Below are 27,468 nucleotides of genomic sequence, written 5' to 3'. Positions count from 1 at the left end.
CTCGTCCGCCACACTTTATGCAGGCACAAGAGACGGCTAAAGAGGAACAACAAACAGCTACTCCGACAGATGGAGAAACTAAAACTAAAAACAACACGGGGACATGATTTGACATGGACAAAGATAAGAACTCTCACTCGAGAAGCAAAAGAATTAATAATCAGCCAGGGAAAACCCCTGACTGCTTGCATGTATTTTGTGGCATTTTTGTCTCTGCTCTCCGCGCCGACTAAAATTCAAGAAATTCCCTATTGGGCATATGTTCCTAACCCCCCTTTGTTACAGCCTGTGGTTTGTTGGATCAGGAGCTTATTAAAATCTTAACCAATGATTCTGTGCGCATAGGCGGAGCTCAGGATTCTGAAGTCAGACTGAATACCTTCTCTTTTATTAACTTTGAGGGCAGAGCAGATTCTTTACCAATCTGCCTTGTGCTCCAAGGGGGAGGGGTACCAGTAGGCTGTTTGCACACCAGCTATCAGACGTTCCTGACGGACGCTCCAGATAAAACAGATAGCAGTAAGAGATGGATGTGGGTTCTACAACTACAGACTTTAGGTTTTCCTGGTTATAATGAGACATATCAGCAAGTTACAGAATTGCCTTTGCCATCCTGTATATTGAAGTATAGAGATAAGGATCAATATTGGGACTCTTCTCTCACAAAATATCCTACTTGGTTAACTTGTGGCTTTCCAAATGCTGCTACATATTATAATCCAAGGGGCTCTGATGTTGAAATATGGGATTATTCTACTTCTGCAGGAAAAGGCACATATAACAGGTACATTAAGATTAGTAAGGATAAATTTAATGGATTTGAATTAGGAAACATGCTAGGGGTAAAAATAAAAAGATGGTTTTCTCGAGGTTATGTGGAACCAACCTGGGTAGCTAAAAAAAGGAAATATATATAGAACCCATTCAGATTTATTCAGGTTGGTTGCCACTGCAAATATGCTTTTTGAGAGAAAGCCTAATACTACAAAACCTACACCTTTTAGACTTAGAGCTTGTGCTGCTTATCCTAATGCCTTATTGATTGCTCAACAAAATCTTGTCAATATTAGTAAAGTAGGAAAATCTTATCATGTTCATTGTTATTCTTGTAAGCTTACCAATTGTATTTCCTCAGGAGACACTAAAAATTTAGGAGTAGTGCTCATTGTTAGACGACCTCCTTATGTAATGTTGCCAGTAGAATTAGGTGCTGACCCCTGGTATGATAATTCTGCTCTTCAAGTGCTAAAAACTTTTAATACGTTGTTGCGGCCAAAGAGATTTGTCACTGCTTTGATTCTTGGTATCGCAGCTTTAATTTCGATACTCACCACTTTCGCTATTGCTACTACAGCATTAGTAGAAGAAATCCATACAGCTCATTATGTTAATGATTTAAATAAAAACATTACTTCTGCCCTGATGGAACAGGCTGCCATAGATACTAAATTAGAAGCAAAAATAAATATTCTCGAGGAAGTAGTTCTGGCTCTAGGACAAGACCTAGCTAATTTAAAAACTACATTATCTACTAGGTGTCATGCTAGTTTTCAGTCAATTTGTGTTACACCTCTTCCATATAATTCATCAGAAACATGGGATAAGGTAAAGTCTCATTTACAAGGAGTATGGAAGGATAATGATGTTACTCATGATATAGATCAATTACAAAAAGATATTTCTGCCATTAGTCAGTCTCATCTACAAATGGGAGGCTTAAAAACTTTAGCTAGGGATTTAAAACAGCAAGTTCGCTCTCTTAATCCTCTAGATTGGATTCAATACTTTGTTTTGATTGGCGTGCTACTTTTATTAATACTTTTAGTGGTCTTTCTGTTTCCTATTCTTCTTAAATGCCTTTTCAGCGCTGTGGCTGCCGTAAAACAGGAAGTCTTTGAGCTTCATTTTAAAAACAAAAAAGGGGGAACTGCTACGTCCACGGCGACCTCGCCTGTGTAGCAAGCAGAGATGCTTCTGTACTGGATGAGAGCTGAGGACAGAGGGCCAGCACTCTTCGGAGGGATGCCCCCGGTGACCCCTTGGCAGTCGGTTACTGTAAAGGTTCCTGCTGCCCATGAAGTCACGACGACCTAATTGCTGACGCCAATGTGCTGTTTTCTGCGCTCTGTTTCTTTCCTGCTTTCTTCTAGCTGTTTGTCTAAGAACAGCTAATTCAACACTTATTAGTAATCATGCACGCAATCAGAGTACAAGAAACAATCTAAGCATTAAATGTGCCCCTCCTATGATTAGGGCAATGGAGGGAATTTATAACTCTACTAAGAATAAAAAATTAACTCTAGAACAGTTTTTAGATGATGTAAAGTAAAAACAGCTTATGATGTTTTAGAACAATACTGATCCTGAGAAAGTGAAAGTAGAAATGTTAATCGGTAATGTTCATGAGAAGTATGACAGTTCTACAGATAAGGAGTTGTAAAACTTAGGCTTTCCCACCAGGAAACTTCCTGGGGGGTATGTTCAGTACTTGATCAAGGGCTGATAGTAGACTCCCAGAGCTGGGAACTACCTAGATCCACTCCCCTATGAGGGAGGATATGATGAATTTGGTAATAGATGAATGAATTATAAAGGAAAAAGGAGGCTATGGCATTCTCTTCCATTTATGAAATGCTTAGCAAGGACACGTAAGCCTTGATGCTTATACTCTAGACAAGTAAGAAAAGAATTCCTGGAAAACATTAAACCAGCCTTAAAATATTGGTGGTCTTTTGGATAGAAGTTCTCCTTGAGCCTTCGCCCTTGTTCTCCCTCGGTCCTGATCTCCCCGAGAGTCAGTCCGCGGCATGCCACCTCATCTTCTAGGTGATATTCAGTTCTCTTCTTCATCCATGCTACTGTTGAGACTTTCCACAGTTTTTTATTTGACTGACTGCGTTTTTCATAGCTAGAATTTCTGCCTAGTTTTTCTTCAGTATTTCTATTTCCTTACTCATATCTTGTAGTGACCTCCTTATTCCATTAAGCTGGTTTCCTCTGTTCTCTTGGAATTTTTTCAGGAGTTTGTTTTCTTCTTTAATTCCTTTGTTTTCTTTTTTGGTTACTTTGATTTCTTTGAGTATAGATAAAATCTTTTATTTTTTAAAATCTTTGTCAGTCATTTCATCTAAAACATTCTCATTAAGGGCAATTTCAGGTGGATTTATAATTTTTGATAAGATCTTATTATTTTGATTCTTTTTGTTTCTTGTATTATAATGTTGCAATTTTTGCATCCTGAGTTGATTTGATGCTTGGGATTTCTAGTAATCTGTGGTGCTTTTAGATATGGAAATGCAACTACATGTACCTTCAGAGTAGGTGTTTAAGGTGCCAAGTGTAGCTCTTGTACTCCAATTCAACTGCAGGAATAATTCTAGATGTTGACTTTGCCTGATAATCAAGTATTCTAGTGGGCTTGGTGGAGCAATTTACCAGCAGATTCAAAAACTCAACAGAGATATATCGACATTCAATAAAAACCAGCACAGAGTATGCAAGTGTTGGGATTGAAACAAACAAACAAATAACCTTATAAAGCCAAAATCATGAAGGTTGTGTGTTGCTCTACTCCCTTAATACTGTCAGCTGGGAGGCTGAGATTTTTGTTCTGAATTGGATTCCAGGATGGCCTGGATCTGAATCAGACCCTACCCCCAATAACAACAGAAGCAAAAGACAAAGGCCCTATAAATATGAAAGCATCAACTAATAGTCAACCCCCAAATACAGCTTGGGAATGGTAAAGACAACTAATAATATGTAATCAATAGCCTACTTGACATGGTAAGAGAGATTAGCACTTTCAGTGCAGGCCTATGTAACTGCTTTTCTGTCAATCAGCCTCATTATCTTTTGGAATGGCTTCCAATATCACCAATGTTGAGTGTCCACCTCGATCCCTCTGTGTTTTGCTGTGGAGCTGGTGTTCTGATCAGCTGTGCTGGATTCCCTGCAGCTGGAGGCTGAATGCATTCTCTGAAAGTTTTTGGTTCTGATGCTTGGGGGTTGGGAGAGTACAGAAAGCCTGAAGTTGTACTGGAACTGTTCAGCTAATCGCACCTGAATGTCTTTCAGCAGTTCCTTAGCTGATCTCCACTGTCTCTCCTTCAGGTTTCCTAACTTTGCAATAAGACTGATAAGGTTGGGAAATCCCCTTGTTTGGTCTCTGCTCCTGAAGTTCAGGGCCAGGTAGTCAAGCTGGGCAGGTGGTACCAGATAGCACACAGATCATGTGGATAGCATGGATCAGGGCCACAAACACCTCAGTGGAATTCTGGCTGTTTTCCTACTTTATGCTGGATCTTGGTCTCTCTTTTTTTTCTGCTGTGACTAATAAAAAACCTATACACCTTTACTTTTCAGAAGAGTGCATTTTGCTGTGGTTTTGCTTACATCCCTCACTAGGTTGGGTTGACATGTTTCCTATGCCATCATCTTACTCAAAAGTACCGAAATCATTTTCTAAAGAGCCATATCATAGCAGCAGTTTTCCACATCTTCTCCACTGAGGCTTGCTATTATTTAATTTTTATTTCAAACAATCATAGAGGACGTGAGAGGGTAAAACATAGTACACAGGTAATAATCATATTATTTGAAGTTTAAATAAAATGAAATTGTACCTTATAAGTGGAAAAATGAGTGAGATAGCAAAGAAAATGATGATTTTATTAATATTGAAAATATGTTCTAAAAAATTTAAATATTTTCAATTCTAACTCAAATATTGAATTCATTGGCTGAGTAGGTTGCTCAGTGGCTAAAGGTGCCTCAAAGCCTACCAACACGGGATTAATTCCCTAGTACCCACATAGAGCCAGATGCACAAAATGGTATCAGTTCATTTGCATTAACAAGAGGTACTTGTGCACTCATACTCAAATATTTGCTTCAACATAGTCCACATACCTTGAGGTTTGGATGTGATGTATGATTTATAAGATTTCTAAATGCAAATGAATTAGCAGTTTTCATGTTGCTATGACCTGAGAGAAACCAGTTTAATGGAGGAAGGGTTTATTTTGGCTTAGAGTTTGTGTTCACAGTCCTTAAGGGAGGGAAGGCATAGTGGCAGGATTATTAACGAGCAGGTCAAACTACATCCACAGTGAGAAAACAGAGCAATTAATTCTGATTCTCACTTAGCTTTCCTTCTTATATAGTCCAAAATCATCAGACCATGGCATGATTCTACCCACATTTAGGGTGGGTTTTCCGACAACAATTAACCTAACATAGAAAATTCTTCACAAACATTCCCCAAAATTTGTTTCCATGACTATAAATCCTGTCAACTATTACAAGGCCGTCCTTTGTTAACTTGACCCTCAAACATCACTTTTAAGGCATAAGCATTCATAAACATCCACACTTTGTCCCATAGGCTCATAAAAATTTATTCGGTCCAACTTCAGAAGCCCCCATCATATTTAAAGTTAAGATTATATTCCAAAGTACAAATGCCAAATCTCTTCTAAGACTCAGGCAGATTCCTGAGTTCTTATGACGTATACATATAAAATATATACTTCTAGCTACCACAACACAAAGTAAACATTCATAATCCTAAAAATAGGAATGGTAGTAGGGGGATGAGAAGAAAATAAGACCTAACAAGGCTGAAAGGCAGCAGGATAAATTCCAAATCTTGAAAGTCCATGTTCAGCATCTGGAACTTGTGATGAGTCATCTATTGATACAGTTTGGCTCCCTTGGGTCACATGTGTAGCAGAAACACCTCTAGTTTCGAGTCTCTTTCAATGAATTGTTCACAAATTGGAGGTTTTATTGAGTGGGTTTTTTTTTCCCCCCCTCAGGACACCTTTACTATTTTCTCTGTGCAGAAAAGGAATTTTCTTCTTAATTATCACTTTTTTTAGCATGTGACTTGACTATAACATTGTACTTGCTTGAGCTCTTTTTTCTGGACAAACTGAACATTTTAAAATATCTTTCTTCCCTGCATGTTGCTCTTTTTCAATGTATTCATGGATAAAAGTGGGGAATAACAAAGGCACAACCTGAATGCTAGTCTGCCTTAAAAGTTTCTCTACCAAACCAGTTGGGCTACTACCATTAAGTTCATCCTCACCCAAGATCTCAGGACATGAAAATAATCCATTGCCATGGTTGCCATGGTTATTCTAAAGCCTCTGAAATTGACAACTGAGATTAAATTTGAGAGGAAATAATTCTTCTAAATGGCTCAAGCCACTGAAACAAACATTGTTAGATCCTCACATTTAAAAAGTAAAGAAGGAATGAAATACAATTATAGGAACTTAATTATGGGAATTATACAAAATAAAACATTTCAAAGTATTTCTGAAAAAGAACTGTGAGAAACAAGAAAAGTGGCTGATACTGCTTTGGAATTAATCTCTTATCATATCATTTTTATTCTGAATGATCTTTGACAATCTTATTAATTTCAATAACTGGATTCAACCAGGGGTTACATTCATAGCAATCTATGAGGTATGCTTCCATAATTTTTTACTTTCAAGTCAGCTTAGTTCTTAAATTCAATAATTCCATTTATAGATTTGTTGGTATAGTTATTGCAGCTTTCCACTTTTTTACATAATATAGAAGACTCTATAAGGAAGGAAAGTCAATTTTAAGAATGTACAGACATAAAACTTTTTCATGGAGAAACTTACAGATTTCATGAACAAATTCGTAAGTTTTCAGAAGCAAAAATGAAACTAAGGGATTTAAAAAGCAAGTAAACTTTATTTTGTACCTAATTACATGTCCATGTGCCCTATACATTATTTTTTTAAAAAATGTTATCTCTTGAAAATTTGAGATTAGTATAATGCACACCAATTTGTAGGCAAGAAACTCATCCTAAAATGATTAGATAATTCATCCACATGATACATTATTACCATGTAATTAAATTTTCATCATGAATTTTATAAAACTGATAGAGGCCTATTTGACTTGTGTTTATTTTCTATGTATCTGCGGTTTATCTGCACTTGCCACTGCATTGCTGCTTTTTTTTTTTTTTTCTTTTGGGGGCTTTTTTCTTTTTCTTTTTTTGTTTATTTTTATTTAGTTATTTGAGAGTGACAGACAGAGATAGAAAGAGGCAGTTAGAAAAAGAGAGAGAATGGGTGCGGCAGGGCATCCAGCCACTGCAAACGCACGTGTGCCCCCTTGTGCATCTGGCTAATGTGGGTCCTGGGGAACTGAGCCTCAAATCAGGGACCTTAGGCTTCACAGGCAAGCCCTTAACCACTAAGCCATCTCTCCAGCCCTTTTTCTGTTTTTTGTTTGTTTGTTTTTGTTTTTTAAGATAGGGTCTCACTCCTAACCAGGTTAATCTGGAATTCACTATGTAGTCTCAAGGTGGCTTGAACTCAGGGTGATTCTCCTACCTCTGCCTCCCAAGTGCTGGGATTAAAGACATGAATACCACATCTGGCTCCATTGATACTTTATATATCATAATATCACCAAATATTCACAATGTCACTATTTTATTTTAATCAATCCTATTTATTTCAATTCACAACTAAAAAGTCTACCTGTATTTGATATTTTGTATAATAGTGATATTACTGAATTTTACAATGTCAGTATTTTACTTTACTCTACCCTATTTATTTTAATTGACAACAAAAAGTTTTTATGTGCATGCTGTACAACTTTATTTTGTAACATAGATGCATTATAGAATGGCTAAATCAAGCAGTAGTACCATTTTAGATAATATGATTTACATCACTATCATAATAATCATTATCACTCTCCCCAATAAGAAAATCAAGCTCCTTGATGTTAGGTGAGTATTGTAGGGCCATACAGCAAAACAAACAGAAGCAAGATTTGCCTTTGTCTCTGATCCTACTACCTACAGTGTACTTTTGTTGGTTATTGAGAATGATTGCCTCTGACTTACTTGCAAGAATTTGATTATTGTCCTTTAGACCTTCTAAAATTTTATATATATATGTGTGTGTGTGTGTATAAATTTTTGCAACTCACTTAGGAGATAAAACTATATTTGGAGCAATTTTGGTGTTATCAATTGATAACTTTCTTCTGTGATTTCTCCAACATATTGTTTTGAATCCATCTTCTGATAAGGCCTTTGATTTTTCTTAGAAACTTCAAAAATGCCTTGAGGCAAGAGTTTCATAGAAAGCAATAAAGCTAGAACTAAACTAAATTTAAAATGTTTAAAGATATCATATAGCAAAAAAGTGATTAACATCTCTATGAAAGATAGTTAAAAGTTATATATACTAAAAACATTCTGATGTGAAATAGACTACTTCCTATCTATATTAGATAACACAACTTACTTAAATTTTAAAATATATTTTGTAATATATTTCTGGGAGTTATCTTGTAGGTGCTATATTTGGAAATAAATTCAAGAGACAAACATAACAAACTCTTTAAACCAAATTTTTTCTAGATACTACACCTAAGCATGTTTTCATACTTAATGTTCTTCTAGACAGTGGACAGCTGTGGTTGGCTCTCTCAATCTCATCTGTTTTTATTAATATCCCATGGAATTCTCTTCTTATGAGCATGCTCCAGTGGTAACTGGAAGGGATGTGGTTGAAATGGCCTATGTAGACAGTTGCTATCAATATTGCTTATTTCCCAAGATGTCATATTTTTCTTTTCAAATCAAGAAATGAATACAATTCAGTTAACTGTTCTCTGTAGTAAATTGGCACTTAGTGCAAAGTAGCAAAGGATCTTATGTAAACTAATTTACATATAAAAATGTTGTTGGTACCTGAGACAAATGAGCTCTTATTACATGAATGAGTGTATTAAAATCCTTGTGCAATTCAGCAGTGGCTTGAGGAGTCTCATAATGTAGACATTTCTGAAAAAGAAGTGATAAAATGTCTACACTAGATATTGTGGCTATTCTTGGACCTAAATTAACTTTAGTGCTTTGAGGGTTGCCTAGTAATAAGTGATATCAACATATTAAAGTCATTGTCATGCAATCCATGCATGTCTTTTAGTGTTTTAATAGGGACAGAAAAAATTAACATCTTAGTATAGTATAGTACAAGGTACATGGATTACCTCCATAAAGAAAATATGGTTTTAACCTGAGACTTTAAATATATAGATATAGATATAGATATAGATATAGATATACATATACATATACATATACATATAGATATACATATGCATATACATATACACATATATATACATACACATGTATATAATTTTTATTTATTTAATTTATTTAATTTATTTTTTTAATTTTTATTTATTTATTTATTTATTTATTTGATAGCAACAGACACAGAGAGAAAGACAGATAGAGGGAGAGAGAGAATGGGCGCGTCAGGGCTTCCAGCCTCTGCAAACAAACTACAGACGCGTGCGCCCCCTTGTGCATCTGGCTAATGTGGGACCTGGGGAACCGAGCCTCGAACCGGGGTCCTTAGGCTTCACAGGCAAGCGCGTAACCGCTAAGCCATCTCTCCAGCCCAATTTTTATTTATTTTTAAGTTATTTATTTGAGAGAGAGGAAAAGAGAGAGAATGGGGGCACCAGGGCCTCTAGACACTATAATTGAACTCCAGACGTATGTGCCACCTATGCATCTGTCTTACATGGGTATTGGAGAATTGAACCTGGATCCTTAGGCTTCACAGGCAGGCGCCTTAATCCATATCTCCAGCCTGAGACTTTAAGTGCTAATTGAGGGAAGGAATTTTAAGAGAAGATTACAACAATCAATTTGCATTGATCTACCAATATTGAACCCATATGTGAGGATCTGTAGATGCTTCTGTTAATTTAATTTGCAGTGAATAATTACCATCATTGGATGAAAGCAAAAGCTCTGACTTAGAATGTGTTTCCACTTCCAAAGCAAGTAGGATCTTACTAATTAAAAAGAAATGTCTATAATTCATATGTCTGTGAATAAGACAATTTTACTATGAGAAATTCTTTCATATTTCCTGTTATATGGCACAAATTAGTTTAGAGCCCTTGAGAAAGAAGCTAGAATACATCTAGACATTAGCTATGACTCCTAATGCTAACCATGAATCCTCTTTAATGCTAGTCAAAATAGCAGTTGCTGAAAAATTCACTTGCCTCTGTTCACACACATGACAGTATTTTTTTATGGGTTAAGCTTTAAAAATATATTGATTCATATATTTATAGAGTTTATTTGAAAAGGTACATTATGCTATTACTTCCTAGTATTTAAAGATAGGAATTAGCATATGCTTATGTCTACACTACTCCTGGCCACACATTCCCAGTGGCATGACCAAGTCCACACACACATATATATATATACATACACATATGTATGTGTATATATATATATATATATATATATATATATATATATATATATATGGATTTATTTGCACCCTTTTTTCATATTTTCTTTTAAAATAATTTTTATTGAGAGCTTTGATATATGAACATACTATGATTGATCATTGTTGTAGATCAGTCCATAATGCTGAGATGAGCATCCAACCAAATAAAGTTTTATGGGAGGAAAGGGTTTATTTCAAGCTTATAGATGCAGATGAAATGTCATCAATGGTGGAAAAACCTGGATCTCATTCATAAATCCAATTAGAGAGAGAAACCATCACCAGCCAGCAAACACCAAAAATCAGCAAGCGCAAATATGCAGCAAGCAGGAACTCCAGAGTGCTTCTTGTGCTTCATACAGTGGCCTTTTCAGACTTTAAAACAGGAATATCCTGTTTCTTGTGCCTCAGCAGAGGCTCCCATTTAACTTCAGACAATGGCCCCATTGACCACATATAGAAATCATCCTCTCTTTATACCTTTGGGCTGGAATTCAGATCCACTCCCAAACACACCTTTGAATTGGACACATGGATCTGTCCTAGTGACACCTTCTTAAGCCAGGAAGCTAGAGAACCATGTTACAAGCTTAATAAAACACCTGCATCTATGGGGCAAACATTCACATTCAAACCATCACATTATCCCCAAAACTGATAACCATAACATAATGTAAATTGTATTCAAAGTTCCCCATAAGCCTTACAACCTTAATAATGTTCCCAAGTCCCAAGTGTCATCTGAGATTCAAAACTGTCTTTTAACTGTAAGTCCTATAAAATCAAAACAAGCTACATGATTCCAGCATATAATGACACAGAGTAAACATCTCCATTTCTATAAGGCATAACAAGGAAAGACTAGACCAATGTAAAATCAGTAAGCAGCAGGTAAATGTCAAACATCTGCAGTTCAAGTCATAACCACTGATAACAGTTTCTGGATTTTCCAGTTTGCATCCCTCCAGCTGGCTGAGTAGGTGGAGGGAACCTTCCATCATGAGCCAACAGCACTCCATGGTAGCCTTTGCAGAGCCCTGGCATTTCCAAAACATATTTGTGTCTCCATTGCAAACTATTGTCCATGGGGCTGGAGAGATGGCTTAGCGGTTAAGTGCTTGCCTGTGAAGCCTAAGGACCCCAGTTTGAGGCTCGAGTCCCCGGGACCCACGTGAGCCAGATGCACAAGGGGGCGCATGCATGTGGAGTTCGTTTGCAGCGGCTGGAGGCCCTGGCGTGCCCATTCTCTCTCTCTCTCTCTCTCTCTCTCTCTCTCTCTCTCTCTCTCTCTCTCTCTCTCTTTCTCTCTCTCTCTCTCTGTCTCTGTCACTCTCAAATAAATAAAGATATTAAAAAAAACCCTATTGTCCATCTTCTACTCCATACAGTGGCCTTTTCAGTCTTTAAAACAGGAATATCCTGTTTCCCAAGCTTTATCTCAGCAGAGGCTCCCATTTAACTTCAGACAATGGACTCACTGGCCACGTAGGGAAATTGCTGCATCTCAGCAGTGGCTCTGGAACTGTGTACACTTCATGATCCACTTCCATGTATTTTTCACGCTTCCAGAATCAGTATCAGGTGTGCACAAACACACCATTTGTTAATCTAGGGATGAAAGAAATTGTGACCTTGAAAAATAAGTTTCTTTCTTCTAGTCATCTTCAAAAGAGTTTGTATTTCTGATTCAGGCTTTCCTGGGTGGAATTTTCCTAAGGCATCTTTCGCATTGTTTCAGTGTAAAGTAGTAGTAGTTGGTCCATCCTTAATAGCAGTAATCTGCTTGAAAATAGCAGCTTCAGTATCCTAAAACCTGTCCCTGTGCCAGTAATTTGAAACTTTCATGAGTTTTTTCTAACCTTAAATCATAAATCTATCAGTTCTATGTCTTCTGCCAAGCACACCAGAACATTACTTTCAAATTAAACCCAGCTCAAACTCTCTGGACATAGGTAACAAATTGCAGCCAGCCCTTACGCCAATTGCCCAGTTCCAATAAACTTTGTTAAATTATTATATTTACTGAAAGCAATACAAGGCCAAGGAAAGACACCCACATGGCCAAAGATCACTTGTGGAGGGCCTTGGAAAATCATCAAAACAAAAGAGAGAAAGGAAAGTTTAAACAGCTTCTATCCTGTGGGAAGCTAGAAGGAATTAAGAGCCCATGTGGAGAGTAAGGGCTAGGGGTTCTCCCCTTGGCTTAGCCCAGACCCAGCTTAGGGGAAACTCACCAAGAGCTGGAAGTTCCCAAGTGGTCAGACAGCACAGACAGTGTGTCCTCCCCTCACAAATGTATTCATAACCTTATGGCAGTGAGCCTTGTATTCCAGCTCATGTGAACCAGGGACAGATGACTGATTTGTGTTAGGGACTGTCTCAGGAAAAGGCTAGCCATGTTATGGGGTCTAAGCTTGACCAACCACTGTAAAGACCTCCCTCCATGTACTGGATACACAGGGTGGTGCATGCATCTGGAGTTTGTTTGCACTGGTGCGCCCATTCTCTCTCTCATCTGCTTCTTCCTCTCTCTTTCTCTATGTTTCTCAAATAAATAAATAAAATACTTAAAAGAAACTCAAATGAAATTATTTCATTTCTCATATTAAGGAAAGACATAGATATATGAGGAACTTAGAATTTTATTTTAATTTGTTTTCTTTTCAGCAAATACAGGCAGTTTGGTACCATTGTTTAGGCTCATCCATGACCTATCCCCTCCCAATGGCCCTCCTTGTTGATGTAAATGAGTCGTGCATTGTGGAGTTAGCCCACAGTTATTGGTACGATAAATGTCTCTGCATATCATGACCCAACATGTGACTCTGACATTCTTTCCGCTCCCTCTTCCGCAAAATTTCCCTGAGCCATGTTGGGTTCATTTTTGGTCTGCTTTAGTGCTGAGGTGTTGGGGGCCTCTGAGGCTCTGGCTCTCTGATTAGGTAGGAGTTGATTTTTCTCTGTGTTGGTCTCCCTTTGTGCTGGTATCCGGTTCATCAGGAAAATAGCACCCTTGCTTCTTTCACCAATTTTCCTTAGTTTCAGTCAGGCCCCTTTTTAGGTATGATGGGGCAGCTCTCTCCTTAGGATCTGCATCTATCTGAAATAGAGAAGCAGATACTCCAACGGAGAGTAAGTTAGTACCCTGAAAATTGAGATAACACTTACTTTTTTGATAGAGAGTTTAATAGGTATAGGCCCTCTTGTACCCCATGGTTGATGGTAGCTTGATATTGGAGAGTGGGCTTATGTTTGGAGATGGTTCTGACTTTAGAATTTTAAGTAGACATTATAAGAAAAGAGCATCTTCAAGATACACCATCATTAAAATATTAAAACCAGGGCTGGAGAGATGGCTTAGCAATTAATGCACTTACCTGAAAAGTCAAAGTACCCAAGTTTGATTCCCCAAGACCCACATAAACTAGATGCACAAGGCAACACATGCATCTGGAGTTCATTTGCAGTGGCTAGATGTCTTGGCACACCAATTATCTCTCCCCCTCTCTTTCTTGCTGTCCCAAATAAATAAATATTAAAATATTAAAATTATGGAACAAAAATATTGTAGCATCAAGAGAAGAAAAATAAGATAAGCACATCAGATAAAATATTAAATCTCCTGGTATATGTGGTTTGGTGTTTTCATGGACGTTGAAGTTTTTCATGCCTTCTCTGAGTTTAGTTATTTTGCTCTGCTACTTGTAGGCAGAAAGGGCATTGGACCTGAGCTAGCAATGGATGGAAGGGCAGGGTGGGCCTGAGCTCATGTGGCCAAGTGGAATGGGCTTGAGCTTGTGCATGGATGGGCAGTGGTGGTGGAAAGCGGGAAGATGGGCAGAGTGGAGCTGAGCTCACATGGGCAGATGGGCCGTGCAGGCATAAGCTTGCATGCACAAGTACTGAACTGATGGAGGGATTAGGCCTGAGGTCATGCAGGCCAGTGGGTGGACCTGGCCTGAGTTCCCACCTGGGTGGGGGTAGCCAGGCAATCGCCCCTGCACAGTGAGGCAAGTGGAACCATGCTGGCCTGGGTCCCCTTTCCTGCAGTAAGTGCAGGAGTTTCCTGAGGCTAGGACTATGGCTAGGGTGGCTGCTTGGGGGATTGGGGGACTGGTGGGCTACCTGAGAGTGAAAGAATCAGATGATTCTCTTTCATTTTCCCCTCTGTGCCCTCCCACTTGTGATGTATTAGAGATTGCTCTTCCCTAAGTGACCCAATGAACCCTTAATGCCTTGCCTTTCCTTCCTAGGGAGGTGTGGCATGGATAGGCGGATGCCATCTTGACTGGAAGACACTCATTTACTCTTATTTACTATGGTGCTTGAAGTCTGAACCAGAAAAAATATAAGGAAAAGAATGAAATGAAGAGGATGCAAATATGAGAGGATGAAGGTAACTTGTCCTTTTTGCATAAAATAACATGCTATACTTAAAAGCCCATAAAAACTCTACCTAAACACTGTAAGATTTGATAAACACTTTCAGTAAAGTAAGAAAGATATAAAAATAAATATACAAAAGGTCATTAGATTTTGTTATACAATGATAATACACTGAGAAAAAACTCAGGAAAACAGTCACTTGTGTAATAGCCTCAAAACAAAAAATCAAGCCAAACAAACAAAAAACCAACTTAGATTTACCTATTGGGGGTGAAAAGCTTCTGCTATGAATACTTTAAAATAATGAAGAAGAGGGCTGGAGATATAGCACAGCAGTTAAGGCACTTGCAAAGCCTAACTGGGTTTCATTTTCAGTATCCATATATATATACAGATGTGCAAAGTGGCACATGCATTTGAAGTTCAATGGGCCCTAGCATGCCCATTCTCTCCCTCCATCCCTCCTTCTCTCTCTCTCCATGCAAAATAAATAAAGCAAAAAAAAGAAAAATACTAGAAGATGATGACTTTTCATGTTCATTGCTTGGCAGAAACAATACTGTGAAAGTGCGCTTAACATCTCAAGTTATCTCCAGATTCAAAGCAACACCCATACAAATTCCCATGACAAATTCACAACCACAAAGAAACACTACAAATTTCACATATGTAAACCACAAAAGACCTGGACTAGTCAGAATAAAAATAATACTGCTGGAGGAATCCTGATTTCTACTTATACTGCATAGTTATAAAAATAGCCTTGTAGCACCATCAAAACTAGCAATTAGACCACTGTAATGGAACAGAGGACCCAGGCTGAGCTGGTGTGGCAGTGCGGAGTGAGTAGGCTAGATACCTGTTTCCTGCCTCCTCCCAGGACCATGGTCTGGGTTTCCTGCACTAATAGTGTGAGGATAGGCACAGCAGTGTGGCTAGGCCAGACCCCTGTCTCTTGGCTTCAGCCTGCTCCTCCCAGTCCCCTGGTCTTGTTAGATCGCATTGTGTCTTACTTGGGGATGTCTGCTTCATGAGTGAGCTTTGAAATCAGTCCTTTTGGTCTGGTATCCTGAGTGGCCACTGGGTATCAACATTCCTTTTTACCTGAGTTAAAGGCTGCATGGCCCAAAGGACAAAAACTTGCTTTGTCATCAATACAAGTCTTCCTAAAATGGGTAGACAACAAGGCAAAAAAGCCAACAAAGTCAGAAAACTGGGGGATCCCTATCAAAGAAGCCTAGTCCTATAAGGGAAGTCTCCAATGAAATCATAGAGAAATCAACAGAATCATTTCCAAAATGAAAGAACAACCAATGAGATCCTGATTAAAAAAAAAAAAAACACTATTTACAGATGACATAATCTTATATATAAGTGACCCCAAAGTCTCCATCTCAAAACTTCTAAATATTAAAGCCAGGCATGATGGTGCATGCCTTTAATTCCAGCACTTGGGAGGCAGAGGTAGGAGGATCACTGAGAGTTTGAGGCCACCTTGAGACTACATAGTGAATTCCAGGTCAGTCTCAACCAAAGTGAGACCCTACCTCTAAAAAAAAACCTTCTAAAGATTACAAATTCATTCAGAAAAGTGTCAAAACTCAATGCAAAAAACATTCAAAAAGAAATTGAGGAGGACTTCAGAAGATGTAAAGTCTTCCCATGCTCCTGGATATGTAGAACTAATATGAAAATGGCAATTCTACCAAAAGGAATATACAGGTTCAACACAATACTAATAATCATAATATTAGCATCATTCTTCACAGAGATTGAAAAATTGGTCTCTCCAGGCAGGGTGGCACATGCCTTTAATCCCCGCACTCTGGAGGCAGAGGTAGGAGGATCATCATGAGTTTGAGGCCAACCTGAACTAGAGTAAAACTCTACCTTGAAAAACCAAAACAATAAGAAATAAAATAAAAATATATCAAAATTCATATGGAATGGCAGCAGGCCTCATATATCCAAACATATCCTCAGCAAAAGAAACACTTCTGGAAGTATCATACTCTACCTAAAGCTATATTACAAAGCCTAGTAACAAGAACAGCATGGTACAGGCACACATACCAATGGAACAGAATTGAAAAATAAGAACTTAGGTCAAGTAACTACAGCTACTTAATCTTCGACAAAGGTTCCAATAATGTAGACAGAAAAGGCAACATCTTCAACAAATGGTGTTGGACAAGTTGGATGACCATATATAGAAAAATGAAATCATACCCACTTATTTCTCCATACACAAAAGTCAAATCCAAATGGATTAAAGACCTTAGTATAAGACCTGAAACTCTAACTACTGGAAGAAAAGTAGGAGGCACTCTGTAATATAGGACTGGGAATAAACTTCCTGAACTAAACCCTAGTAGCCCTGGAAATTAATCAAACACTCGACTAATGGGATCTCATGAAGCTAAAAAGCTTTTGCACAAACATACCATAAACAGAGCCAGTAGATTACCCACTGAATGGGAGAAAACCTTTGCCAGCTATATCATTGACAGAAGCCTAATATGTAGAATCTACAAAGAACTCAAAAAACTAAACAGTAAAGAAATCAAACAACCCACTCCAAAAGTAGAGCACAGAACTGAATAGGAAGTTCTCAGAGGAAGAATTACAAATGGCTAACAAACACTTAAGAAAATGTTCAACACCCCTAACCATTAGGGAAATGCAAATTAAAACAACTATGAGATTTCACTTTACCCCAATAAGAATAGCAAACATTAAAAAATCAAATGAAAACAAATGTTGGCAAGGATTTTGAGAAATAGGAACTCATTCACTGATATTGGGGAATGTAAGCTCATTCGATCACTCTGGAAATCAACATGGAGACTCCTTAAACTGCAAAACAAGTTAGAATCATATCTAGAAAATGATTCTGCTTTCCATTGTCAAGTTTCCACTAATAGTGGACTGTAAGTGGGTCTATATCCCTTAAATTCTCTCTAAATTAATAATGGTTAGACCATTTTACTGGTGCTGACTTCACTGACCTTTGGAAAATCTGCTTCTATTTTTAGACAGGAGCTGGAACTGAGGAGATAACCGACCCAGTGCGCTTCACCCCTGCACCAGCTGAAACCACAGAGGAATTGGAGAAATGAGCAAGAGTGCCACTTTCTTAGTGAATCTGATATCAGCATAAGAGTGAACAAGATAGACACTGAGAACACCCAACACCTACCATACCAGAGATCCAGAGGCTCCTAAGTGCCCATCACTGAAGTAGACTTAAAATGCACCCAACATGGCTCAGCAAATTTTGTGGAAGTGGAGGTATAAAGATTGTCAGAGCTACAAGTTGGGACATTATGCACAGAGACATTGTCTCTCTCCCATAACTGACTGCTGTCTCCATAATGCGTGATCCACAAGCCCCATGGGGTTGACCTGCATCCCTAATGAGGAAGGCCTCTTCAGAAAAGGGGCAGGGAGGAGGGAAAGGATGGTACTAACATGTGTTGTTTACATAATAAATATTTTCATGTCTAATAAAAAATAAATTAAAAAAAAACAATTCAAGATAAAGGCATACCCAAAGGCATTCTGAAAAGAACTCAATAACTAAAAAATAATTCCATAGATTGAAAAACTTATTGCATGGAATAAAAATCATGTACATACCAAAGGAAGCAATCAACACACTGAACAGATAGCTTATAAAAGGGGAGCAAATCTTTGTCAGTTAAACATCTAGCAGGGAATTGATATATAAATACATAAAGAATTCAAAAAATTGAGGATCAAATGAATCCAAATGTACAAGTCAATAAATGACAAATAAAATGGATTAAGAAGAGAAGAGATTCCTAATAAGCACAGCAAAAATTCTTATTATCCTTAGCCGCTGGGGAAAAGCAAATCAAAACAACATTGAAGCTACATCTCTTTCCTTTCAGAATGGTTACCATTAAAATAGCAAGTCACAACAATTGCTGGCAAATATGTAGGGGAAATGAACCCTTATGCATTGCTGGTGGCCATATAAATAAGTACAACCACCATGGAAATAAGTAGAAGGGTTTCTCAAACAAATAATAGTGGAAATATCCTATCATCTAGCTATACTGTACTTTGGAATCTACCTGAACTCAGCACTCTACAGAGAGTTTTTTTTATTCATGTTTGCAGCCACAATCTGGGCAATGCTTAAATCATGGGATTAGTATAGGTTTCAATAAAACAAATGAATAGGTTAAACAACATGGCATATATGTACAGTAGACATTTTTTTCTTTTTCTATGTCTGTGTGTGTAGTGTGTGTACAAGGGCATATGCATGTTTGAATGTGTGGAGGCAATATATGTGTGGGTGGGTGGGCATGCAGACCAGAGCCCAATGTTGGGTATCTTCCTTAATCATTCTCTCTCTCTCTCCCTCCCTCCCCTTCCCTCTCTCTCTCTCTCTCTCTCTCTCTCTCTCTCTCTTTGATAGAATTTTCTCATTGTACTGGAGCTCACCAATTCAGGTGAGTTAGCCATAAAACCACAGGAATCTTACCATCTCTGCCTCCCCATTATTGGTATTGCAGGTTCCATGTTGCCACATCTGCTTATAGGTATTAATAATCCCAACTCAGATCTTTATGCTTGCATGACAAACACTTTATCTACTATCTCCACAGCCCCTGCACAATGGATATTTATTGAGCCAGAATGAAAGAATGTATGTCATTTATAGGAAAATGACATTACATCAACAGAAATAAACCTGACACAAAATGTAGAAGATTGAACATTTCATCTCATATGTTGATATTGGATTTATAAGTATAATAGAAAATAGAAGTGAAACTACTTGGGAAGAGGGTGGGGTGGGAGGAAAGGAGAAGGCAATGGAATGGAATATAGTCAAACACCTGACATTTAAACAAAAATATTATCAAAATCACCATTGTGTACAACAATATACACTAATAAAACATTCCTTTAAACTAGCCATGCTTTCTGATCCCTGTAATTCCAGCATTGATGTTCAAACAGGAAAATCACAAATTTGAGGCCAACTGAGTCAATAGTGAATTCCAGACAAATGTAGGCTACAGTGTAGATCCTGTACTCAAAGCAAAGCAAAACAAACAAACAAATCCCATACATCCATATTTACCTATGACATGGAAATGATCAAATGAATAAATTATGGTTCCCAGTCACTTTATGGTACCTTGAAGTAGTTCAAAAAGTCTCATCTATATTATCTGAACTAGAAAAATATCCAAGGCATAATAAACAGGAAAATGTGTAATATAATTCACTGTATACATTTATTGCTATAACTATTATATAAACATGCTTTTGTCTTTGAATACACAAATATCAGTAAACTCATAATCTGTTAAATTTATGGGGAGATTAAAGTGTGGATCAGAGGAAAAATGGGTTTGTCTTTCTATTTACCTGTGTAATATAAACCCTTTTCCTTCAAATATGAATTTTTATATTAACTGATAAGCATATTCCTTTTTAAAATTATATATATGATGTGTGTGGGGGGGGCACACCAAGGTGTGCATGTGGAGGACAGAGGAGTTGTCTCTGCTCCACCTTCTTTGAAACAGTGTCTCTTGCTGCACTCTAGTCTGTTTTCAGAGCTTCAGAATCCTATGGCTCCACCTACCATTTTCCTAGACACATTGGGATCACAGATGCACATGCCTCTTTATGGCTGGCTCTATGTGGGTGCTGGGGAATTGAACCTGGGCTGGCAGGCTTGCCATGCAGGTGCCTTTAACCACTGGGCCATCTCCTAAGCCCCCGAAATGAGAATAGTTTCAAGTAACTTAATTGAGTAAAATGAAAATATAACTCACAAAATTAATAAATAAATGCATCAACCACAAAACCTGTCACAGAATGTTTAGTCATGATTAATTCCTCTGCCCTATGTTGCATGATATCCAATTCCAACACTGATGTGAAATATATATATATATATATATTCATACAGACAGAAAATGTACCCACTTTAAATGAGGAGTCACTTAGAAACATTTTAGAAAGTGATTTGTAAAATTGTTGCAATTACCATCATGTTGCTGGCAAAAAGCACCTGTCCAAAAGCAGCTTGTGGGAGGAAAGGGTTTGTTTTGGTTTACAGACTTGAAGGGAAGCTCCATGGTGGCAAGGGAAAACATGGCATGAGCAGATGATGGACAAAACTTCCTGACTAACATCAGGTGGACAACAGGAACAAGAGAGTGTACCAAACACTGGCAAGAGGAAGCTGGCCATAACACCCATAAGCCCACCACCAACCAAATACTTGTAGCAAGGCTTCAGTTCCAAAATTGTCATCAGCTGGGATTCAAGCATAAAAAAATAAATAAAATTAAAAAAGAATACTTTATAGCTCTAAATTCTAAACATCATATATTTGACCCAATGCCCTTGCTTTGAAGAGGGGTGTGAAAAGCTGTAATATATACACTTTGGAGTTCAGAATCACTCCAAATACTCATTGCACAAATGTTTTTGAAATATTAGTTAAGTATCATGCCAATGCAATTGGTAATGAAGACACAGAGTAGAGGATGAAATAAGGCTGCCTCTAAAGAATGAACAGGGTCATGGGCACAGTGTCAATCAACTCCATGTAGATGTCAATTCATCCAACAAATATTTGTTAAGACTTTCCAGGGGCCAGAAAGGGTTTTAGATAATAATCACATAATTAACAAGATAAAGAAAATTGATATCACTATGAATCTTACAATTAAGGGAAAAATACAGAAATTTGAAAATTAAAATATATGTAATGAACAAGGGTAATTCTTAAGCAGAAAATAAGCAAAAGAGATGTTACTTACAAGCTAAATATGTTACACATAATTAAAAAAACATAAGTGAGAAAATGAAAATAATAAGCATAGGCTGGAGAGATTGTTCAGTGGCTAAAGACACTTTATTACAAAGCCTAAGAGCTAGGATGTGATTCCTCATTATCCAGGTAAAGCCAAATGCACAAAGTAGCATATGCATCTGGTGTTGTTTGCAATGGCAAGAGGCCCTGGTGTGCCTATTGTCTCCCCTCTCTCTGCCTCTCTCTTCTCTCTCTGGTTACAAATAAACAATAAATAAAATATTTTGGAGACTTCCAGTTAAGATGGCAGTGTAGGTACCAAGCCAAAGCAGCCTAGGGGGGAAAAAAGACCAAAAAAACTCAGCAAAATAGACACTTTTACTAAAAAGTGAGGTGTATAGGAAATTGAAGCAGCAGTGGAGAAGTAGGAGAGATCCAGAGCATCCAGAGCCTGCACAAGTGGGCAAAAGCAGCCCCGGCAGCTCTGCCAACTGCTGCGGTGGTGGGGCGCACCAGAAAGCTGCCAGGCTCGGCTCCAGCCGCAGGAAAAGCCAGGTGCGGGAGCTTCCCCTCACACCGGTGCTGGCTGCAACACAGGACACGTGAAGGGAGAGCAGCAGTGAGCAACGGAGGAGCAGACCATGAGGTAGATGAAGCAGCAAGAGAACCAGAGCAGCTGCGGCTCCCTCCCCTCCCCCACTGCCTGAGCCCAGATCTGGCGAACAGAGCAGCAGTTCCGGGACCCGGCCACACCAACTTGAGCCAACAGTGGGACACAAGCAAGAACAGAGTCCGGGAGCCACATCAGCGGCTCTGGCACCGGTAACAGAGCCGCAGCAGCAGCAGACCCAGCAGCAGCAGACCCAGCAGCAGCAGCAGAGGCAACAGCAGCAGTGGGCCCAGCAGCTGCAGCTTCAACTGCTGACAGACCCAGCAGAGGCAGCTTTCACAGCAGCAGTTCCAGCAGCGGGGGTGCTGATCTGCAGGGCACAGGTGCCAGGCTTGGTTTGCCCCACAGGAAAAGCCAGTGCCCAGCTCCAGAAATCAGAACAGCAGCCCGGAGACCCAGGCAGCAACTTGACTGAGACAAAACTCATCCAAGGTAACTGGGTTTGCACCAGGGAAGGGTCTCACTTGGTCACAAACTGAGTTGGATTCCTCAATAGACCAGAAATCTTAACCGCTATGTTGATAGAGGATCTGGTTGTTATAATAACTACTCTGGCATACATACTTGGGGCTGTTTTTGACTGAATGGGTACAGTGTTTAGTTAACTTTTAGAATCTACCTGTATTTTGCTCTACTCAGCCTACTTGAATACCCCCATAGCAGGGAAACTCAACCCCAAGGAGCACTTTGTAGATACTCTCAGAGTCTTAAGAGCCACATCTAACACCTTAAGCTCCTACCCTGAAAATATATAACATCAAATCAATTGATACAGCTAAGAATACCCACCTAGCTAGGAAATCCAAGCATTAACTTAATCCAAGATGCAAAAATATATACATTATAACACAAGAAACACTAAAAAGCAAGACGATATAAATCCACCTAAAAGTATTAATGCATCAGAAATGTCCTCCAGTGAGAAAGAGTTAGAGGAAATGCCTGAGAAAGAGTTAAAAGAATGATTGTTCATATGTGCAAAGAAGTCAAAGAACAAATCAAAGGAGTCAAAGAGGAACTTAAAGAGTAAATAAAAGGAATCAAAGAAGATGCAGGACACCAATTTCATAAAATAAAGTAGGCAATATAAGACATAAGTAAGGAAATAGAAATAATAAAGAAAAACCAGTCAGAATTACTAGCAATGAAGAACACAGTTAATGAAATAAAAAAACTCTGTAGAAAACCTCACCAGTAGAATGGATGAAGGAGAGGACAGAATATCTAAGCTAGAAGACCAGGTGGCAGATCTAATACAGGCCAACAAAGAGAAAGACAAACTTATAGAAAAGTATGAGTGGGAATTTCAAGATATTCGGGACACTATGAAAAGATCCAATATAAGAATTCAGGGCATAGTAGAAGGAGAAGAACTACACTCCAGAGGCATAGTAGGCATCTTCAACAAAATCATAGAGGAAAATTTCCCCCAAATTGGGAAAGAGGTGCCAATACAGATACAGGAAGCCTTTAGAACCCCAGCCAGACAAAACCCAGAAAGAAACTCTCCTCGCCATATTATAATCAAACTTCCAAACACACACACCAAAGAAAAAATATTGAAAGCAGTTAGAGAGAAAAATCAAGTTACCTACAAAAGCAAACCCATCAGGATTACAGCAGATTATTCAACACAAACTTTTAAAGCCAGAAGGGCTTGGAGTGATATATTCCAAGTTCTGAAAGATAACAACTGTCAACCAAGGTTACTTTATCCTGCAAAGTTATCCATTCAAATAGACGGAGAAATAAGGACATTCCATGACAAAAGCAGGTTAAAGGAATATTTGAAGACAAAACCAGCTCTACAGAAAATACTTGATAGAATCCTCCATGCTGAAGAAAAGGAAAAGCCCACATATAAGGAACCTAGAAAAAACTAGAAATACCCAATACTAGTTAAGAGAGCACAGGTAGAACCGGAACCACACACACACACAAAAGTGGCAAACATAAATACACACCTTTCAATAAAATCTCTTAATATCAACGGCCTCAATGCCCCAACAAAAAGACAGAGGTTTTCAGAATGGATTAAAAAGCAGGATCCTACAGTTTGTTGCCTCCAAGAAATTCTCCTTTCTACAAAGGATGGACAATATCTTAGGGTGAAAGGTTGGAAGATGGTGTTTCAAGCAAATGGGCCTAGAAAACAAGCAGGGGTTACTATCCTAATATCTGACAAGGTAGACTTTAGTCCAACGTTAGTCAAGAAAGATAAGGAAGGTCACTTTACATTGATTAAGGGCACACTCCAATAGGAGGACATTACAATCCTAAACATATATGCACCTAACATGGGGGCTCCCAAATTCGTCAAACAAACACTATTAGAACTAAGGTCACAGATAACACCAAACACAGTGATAGTGAGTGAATTTAACACCCCACTCTCATCAATTGACAGGTCATCCCAGGAAAAAATAAACAGAGAGGCATCTGGACTAAATGAGGTCATAGAAGGAATGGACCTAACAGACATATACAGGACATTTCATCCAAAGGCTGCAGAATATACATTCTTTTCAGCAGCACATGGAACATTCTCTAAAATAGACCATATATTAGGACACAAAGTAAATCTTAACAAATTCAGGAAAATTAAATAATTCCTTGCATTCTATCGAACCACAATGGAATTAAACTACAAATCAGTAGCAAGAAAGGCTATAGAGCATACACAAAATCATGGAAACTAAACAATATACTACTAAATGATGAATGGGTCAATGAAGAAATCAAGAAGGAAATCAAAAAATTCATAGAATCAATTGATAATGAGAACACAACATATAAATATCTCTGGGACACAATGAAGACAGTTCTAAGAGGTAAATTTATAGCCTTAAGTGGCTATATTAAGAAATTAGAAAGGTCTCAAGTAAATGACCTAATGCTTCGCCTTAAAGCCTTGGAAAAAGAAGAACAAGGCAAACCAAAAATCAGTAGGCGGGAAGAAATAATAAAGATTAGGGCAGAAATTAATGAAATAGATACAAACAAACAAAAAAATTCAAAGAATTAATGAAACAAAAAGTTGGTTCTTTGAAAGGATAAATAAGATTGATAAACCCTTAGCAAATCTGACCAAAAGAAAGAGAGAAGAGACACAAATTAATACAATCAGAGATGAACAAGGTAACATCACAACAGATTCCAGAGAAATTAAAAAAATCATAGGGACATACTATAAAAGCATATACTGCACAAAGTATGAAAATCTGAAAGAAATGGATGATTTCCTCGATTTATATGACCTACCTACATTAAATCAAAATGAGATTAATCACTTAAATAGACCTATGACAAACATGGAGATCCGAACAGTTATCAATAATCTCCCAATGAAAAAAAACCCATGCCCAGATGGATTCACTGCTGAATTTTACCAGACCTTTAAGGAAGAGCTAACACCATTGCTTCTTAAGCTTATCCAGGAAATAGAAAAAGAAGGAATTATACCAAACTCCTTCTATGAGGCCAGCATCACCCTGATACCAAAACCAGGCAAAGATAGAACAAAAAAAGAAAATTACAAACCAATCTCCCTCATGAACATAGATGCAAAAATTCTCAACAAAATATTGGCAAACAGAATACAAGAGTATATCAAAAAGATCATTCACCCTGACCAAGTAGGCTTTATCCCAGAGATGCAGGGATGGTTGAACATATGCAAATCTATAAATGTAATACATTACATAAACGGGTTGAAAGATAAAAATCACATGATCATCTCATTAGAGGCAAAGAAAGCATTTGACAAAATCCAACATCCCTTCATGATAAAAGTCCTATAGAGACTGGGAATATAAGGAACATATCTCAATATAATAATACTGAGCAACAAATATAAGGCTAGTGGTATCCCCATACCTGATTTTAACTTATACTACAGAGCTGTAGTAAAAACAAAACAGCATAGTACTGGCACAAAAACAGACACGTAGATCAATGGAACAGAATAGAGGACCCAGATGTAAGCCCAAGTAGCTATAGCCACCTGATATTTGATAAAAATGCCCAAAATACTCATTGGAGAAAAGACAGCCTCTTCAGCACATGGTGTTGGGAAAACTGGATATATATCTCCAGAAGGATGAAAATAGATTCTTCTCTCTCTCCATGTACAAGAATTAAGTCCAAATGGATTAAAGACCTTAACATCAGACCTGAAACTCTGAAACTGCTAGAGGAAAAAGTAGGGGAAACCCTTCAACATATTGGTCTTGGCAAAAACTTTCTGAATATGACCCCAATTGCTCAGGCAATAAAACCACAGATTAATCACTGGGATCTCATGAAATTACAAAGATTTTGCTCTGCAAAGGACACAGTGAAAACAGCAAAGAGGCAACCTACAGAATGGGAAAAAATCTTCGCCAGCTATATATCTGATAGAGGATTAATATCTAGGATATACAAAGAACTTCAAAAGTTAAATAATAAGGAATCAAACAAGCCAATAAAAAAATGGGCTATGGAGCTATATAGAGCATTCTCAAAGGAAGAAATATGAATGGCATATAAGCATCTAAAAAAATGTTCCACGTCACTAGCCATCAGGGAAATGCAGATTAAAATTACATTGAGATTCCATCTCACTCCTGTCAGATTGGCCACCATCATGAAAACAAAGGATCATAAATGTTGGCGGGGATGTGGAAAAAGAGGAACCCTTCTACACTGCTGGTGGGAATGCAATCTGGTCCAGCCATTATGGAAATCAGTGTGGAGGTTCCTAAAACAGCTAAAGATTGATCTACCATATGACCCAGCTATAGCACTCCTAGGCATATATCCAAAGGATTCATCTCATTTCCTTTGAAATATGTGCTCAACCATGTTTTTTGCTGCTCAATTTATAATAGCTGGGAAATGGAACCAGCCTAAATGTCTCTCAACTCATGAGTAGATAATGAAGATGTGGCACATTTATACAATGGAGTTCTACTCAGTGGTAAAGAAAAATGAAGTTATGAAATTTGCAGAAAAATGGATGGATCTGGAAAGGATTATACTAAGTGAGGTAACCCAGGCCCAGAAAGCCAAGCGCCACATGTTCTCTATTATATGTGGATACTAGCTACAGCTGATTGGGCTTCTGCGTGAGAATGAAAATACTTAGTAGCAGAGGCCAGTAAGTTAAAAAGGAGACATAAAAGGAAGAGAAAGGAAGGGAGGAGGGTACTTAACAGGTTGATATTGTATATATGTAAGTACAATGATTGTGATGGGGAGGTAATATG

This window comes from Jaculus jaculus, chromosome 8, assembly GCF_020740685.1.
Source record: "Jaculus jaculus isolate mJacJac1 chromosome 8, mJacJac1.mat.Y.cur, whole genome shotgun sequence".
Classification (NCBI taxonomy): domain Eukaryota; kingdom Metazoa; phylum Chordata; class Mammalia; order Rodentia; family Dipodidae; genus Jaculus; species Jaculus jaculus.
The sequence above is the reverse complement of the archived record's forward strand: the minus strand, read 5'-3'. Positions refer to the sequence as shown.